Raw genomic sequence first — 5,345 nt, forward strand, 5'->3', positions numbered from 1 at the left:
AATGTCTACACCATCATGTGCTCCCCCCTCATCGTGTGTGTGTGTGTGTGTGTGTGTGTGTGTTTGCACACATGCACACCTCACAGTTATATGTGCCATGCTATGTGGCTTCTGTAAATGATATAATCTAGCTATCTTATATTGAAAAACAATTTATCCACACTGAATTCAGTAATGCAGTGTGTTTTAAACATAATAAATGGATTATGCTGTTTCTATTTCAGTGCTTCTTATAGCAAAGCATTTGTGTGGTTTGATATACACATGAAGAGCAGCTGAAAAGAGATAAATGCCGCCAAAACATAATGGTATGCTCATGAGATGAATAAGCCAAAAATTAGAAAAATATTTTTTTAGAAATACATCCTCATGTACAATGTCTGAGTCTTGAAAATATTTGGATATTTTTAGTTGTATTTGATTTAACTTTCATACGAGTTTTCACGGGGTAACAATTTACTTTTGAGGTGTGTAATCAGAGCTCAGCAGGTTGTAATGAAATAGCCTTTGATGTTCTCCAAGGCTGTTTATAAACTGTGTTAGAGATGACAACCCAATGTCTTCAAGGAAAATTCAGAAACACAGGATACCTCTTTTTGTCCTGTGCATGATAATGTCTTTACTGCTTGAATGCAACCAAGTACCTGTTAGAAATGTAAACAAGACTGTTGATGGATGAGGATGCCATTACTATACAGGCATTGAAAGCCATCATATTTTAGGTGAAGCATTTCTAAATCTGCCTGAAGCAGAAGCAAAACATCAATTTGACAGAATTATGAAAGATTTGTGTCTACCAACACTTCAAAAATATTAAATATATTTTATTTTGACTTCAGTTTTATTTATTTTTATATTGTTTGCAGCCTGATAGCTTAAGCTAGGTCTTTGTGAACAGAGAGACACCATATTGTGATCATTGAGACTCTGTATTGATGCTTTTGATACATGCATTAACCCACATAAGGGTATTCCCTCAGAGGGAAAAGAAGTTATAAACTGTCTTGTGTATAGCAATTTACATGATTTGGAGCTTAGGGATCTCTTGTTTAGATGTTTTCTCCAGATAATCACATTTTTTTTTCTGCTTTGAAAACAATGACTTGAATGCAAACCAACTTCAAATGACAAAATAAAGCAATTTCCACAAACTAATTAATTTCTACAAAGAGAGGTTTTCACATGCTCTGAATTTGTTTCTTAGTGTTTTATTTATTTATTTATTTTTGAGATTATAGACTTCATTTGCACAATCAGTCAAATCCAGCTTAACGGGTGAGTAGAATAGAGCTCAATGGCTTGCATATAAAGATGATATCTTTGAAGGTAATTCTGTGAAAATATGCTCATACTCATTGGAAAGAAGGAGTTAGGATGTGTCAGATGAAAACACTTCAATTAAAAATAAAACTAAGATAAGAAAAGGGTTTTGCTTTTTATAAAACTATTGATTTAGTATTTTAAATGATAGTATTCTGGATTTCAAGTCTTTTTCATTTTACAGTGTTTGATGCGGAATACTTTTTAAATTTATTTGTTTAATTTAGAAACAATCTTATTTTACATGTCAATCCCAGTTCCCTCTCCCTCCCATACTCCCGTTCATCCCACAGACCACCCCATCCCACCCCCGGGGAGGGGGGATGAAAGAAGGAAAAAAGAGAAAGGGAGAAGAGAAATGTAGAGGAGAACATGAGGGATCAGAAAGACTGAGTCAGGGGAAGAATAGAGGAAAGCAAGAAAGAAATAACTTAATAGAGGGAGCAATTGTAGATCTAATGACAAATCTGGCACCAGGGAAATGTATGGAAATCCACAAGGATGACCCCAACTAACAATCTAAGCAATAATGGAGAGGCTACCTTAAATGTTCTTTCCCAATAATGAGATTGATCATCCTAGAGCCTTCATCCGGTAGCTGAGATCCACAGAAGCAGAGATCCACAGCTAAGCATGGATACTGACTATTTTTATGAGGTGTATTTTTTCATATTCTTTTCTTTCCTCCAAAACTTCCTAGATCTCCCCCAACAACCTAATTCCATGTTTTTATCTCTCTCTCTCATGCAGAAAGAAAAAAAAACACTAGAAAGCATGGAATCGGATTAGTATTAGCCAACTACTCTTAAGCATGGGGACTTCCCTGCAGTGTGGCTCATATGTCGGTGTCACTTTGTTAAATAAAACTGATATTCCCTATCTAGCAGCTGTCTTTCATGATTTCCTTCTTGGTTATGACTTTGTGCGCACTTTCATTCCTTCAAGCTGGGATTTTGTCCCATTTGAGCTTGGGTATGGCTTGCTTGTGTTGTCACAATCTTGATGAGTTCATACATGTGTTTACCATGTTGTGTCTGGAAATGTGCTGTTTCCGTAAAATTGCCCACCACCTCTGGTTCTTATAGTCCTTTCTGGTCCTTCTTCTGCATAGATTCCAGAGTCTTTGGGGTAGGGTCTGATAAAGGCACCCCATTCAAGACTGAGCACTCCAAAGTTTCTGGCTCTCTTTACATTGTCCAGTTTATGTTCCTGTGTTAATTACCATCTACTTCAAGATGAATTTTCTTTGTTTAGAATTGAATAATTCACTGATCAATGGGTATAGGGATATGCCATTAGGAGTCATTTTATTGATACGTTAGTTTAGCAGAAAAATAATGTTATGTGCTCTCTGTGGCCTGTGGCCTACATAATTAGGAGTTTAGGAATATATCTAGTTTCAGATGATTCTTGATTTCAATAACAATATTGGTATTGTTTCCATTTCATGAGGTAAACTTAGATTCATTCATGATTGGTTACTCCTCAAACAGTAACACCACTAATGCACTTGTAGGCATATATTATACAAATGTCATTATAATACATTATAAAGTTTGTAGCTTGATAAGCTAGATGCTTATTTGCTCCTCTGGTAGCAAATAAAGCACCTTCTAGCACTATGAATGTTAGTCAGTAGGGCTTTAGTCTCCAGTTGAGTCCCAGCTAGATTTAGTTCATGTTTCATGCATAAATATGTGATGTCTAGAACAACAGGATGCCATCAAGTTGTGGATGGTATCCAATAGCATTAATGATTATATATATATATCATATATATATAATCATTAATGCTATATATATATATATACACACACACACACACACACACACACACACACACACACATATATATATATATATATATATATATATAGTGTTTGGTGAATTATAGGAGCACGTTGGCCAATGACTGGTACTCGGTTTTATTTGACACAATGTGATATCTAATTGGGGTTTGCCTTCCCAATTATATAAGTAATTCTTTTTATATGTATATGTAGGAAGCTTCTACAATAGTTGACTTTCATATGTCTTTTCAAAGGGCCTTTAGTATTGGTTATCCCTCTCATTTTCCCTCCTCTGACTTGCTTCCCAATACCCCTCCCCACTTAATTCCCCTTTCTAGTTTCTCATTTATTTTTTTATAATATTATATTTTTGTACCCCCTTTATAGGAAGATCCCCTCTTTCCTCCTGTCCCCTCACCAGTTGTCTACCCTCTGTGGGTAGTATAAATAAATCACATATATCTAACTCACAAAAGCTAATTCCCACATATACGAGAAACATGCAATGTTTGTCTTTGGGGTTTGATTTACCTCACTTGGAATAATTGTATTCAGCACCATCCATTTACCTGCAAATTTCATAATGTGGTTTCTCTTTAAAACTGAATAATATCCCATTATGTAAATGTCACATTTGCATTATGCATTCATCTGTTAATGGACATTTAGGTTGTTTCTGCTTCCTGTGTATTGTAGATAGAGCCCATATCTCTATATTAAAATGGAGAGCTTTGGGTATGTAACCAAGAGTGATGTAGCTGGTTCGTGTGGTAAATCTGTTTCTAGCTTTCTGAGGAACCTCCACAGTGACTTTCATAGTGGTGGCACCAGTTAGCATTCTACCTGGGAGTGAATCAGCTTGGCCTCTCTGAATGTGAGATGTATTTTTGCAGTAGCACAAGACTTGATTTAAACCCAGGGACTGGATAGTGAGAATAGTCACTAAGGTTTCATGATTTATGCAGCTGAAAGATAAAGATCCAAATAAAAGAAGAGGTGCTTACATATAATACTATGAAGCTGAAGAGTCTCTGAGAGCAGCTAAAGGCAGAATCCTGCAACATCTGTGAAAGCTAGCAAAAATATTGAGAAGGGGAGAAAAAGTAGGAAGCTGAGTAAGAGCCTTCAAAAAGGCAAAGAAAGGCCTCAGAGTACTACTACAAGGGGAACAAGTCTGGGTCACTTGATGGGTTTGAGAGAGCCAGCAAAGGTTAAAAGGCTGAGAGTGTTTTGTATACAATTTAGAAGTCTAGGCTCAGGCCAATGGGCAGACTATAAATGTCTCATTGACTCTTATGATAAGCTTGGAGCCATACACCTCTAGTTTAAGTGTTTAGAGCTAAAAGCTTCTAGACTGGAAGTCTAGCTGTGAACCCCTGGAACTCGAGGCCATGATATTAAGAAACTGTTCCTGGCCTATAATTGATTTTTGTCTGGACAGAAGTAAAGAACCATCAGTCAGTTATTTCAACAAAATAGGTCCTATCAGCCTGAATGGTCAGAAAAGGCACTTCTGAAAGGAAGCCTAGGGGACAAAATCTAGGACAAAGAAAAATATATCAAAGGGGAAATTAGAGATAAAATTACATATTTAACTATATTTATTATTAATGAAGTTTATTTCCTATTTATGACTATATGATATGCATGTTTCTATAATTCAAATGAAACATTGTTTACAGAAAGAACACTAATTATACAGCCAGTGACACAATACTCACTGATATGAAGCAAACAAGCAATAAAAAGTGGCATTTCAATAGAAAGACTCAAGACATGAATGAGGCTTGACTGTGGCTAGAACATGAAGAAGAGTCAACACTGGAAATGGTGATGGCTATTGTGCATAGATAGAATGGCAGACTTAATGCCCACTCCAAGACAAGGAACCTACATCCAACCAAGAACCAGAGACTAGATTTCCCTATGGACTGGGATAAAACCAAGCACTACTGGTCTAAAAATAAAAATCAATAAAACGATTCCTAATGATATTCTGTTATATTCATTGATCAGTGCCTTATCCAGACATCTTCAGAGAGGCCACCTCCAGCAGTAGATGGGAACAGATGAAGAGTTCACCCAAAGCCAGACAATATAAAAAGTCTAAATTGGAGGTCTCCATCAAATCCCTCTCCTCATAGCTCAGAGAATCCTGTGGATGGGGAGGTAGAAAGAGTTTAAGAGTCAGAGGCTGTAGAGGATATCATAACAAGGCCCTCTGAATCCAGTAAG

The sequence above is a fragment of the Phodopus roborovskii genome, unplaced genomic scaffold, assembly GCF_943737965.1.
Source record: "Phodopus roborovskii unplaced genomic scaffold, PHOROB, whole genome shotgun sequence".
Taxonomy (NCBI): Eukaryota; Metazoa; Chordata; class Mammalia; order Rodentia; family Cricetidae; genus Phodopus; species Phodopus roborovskii.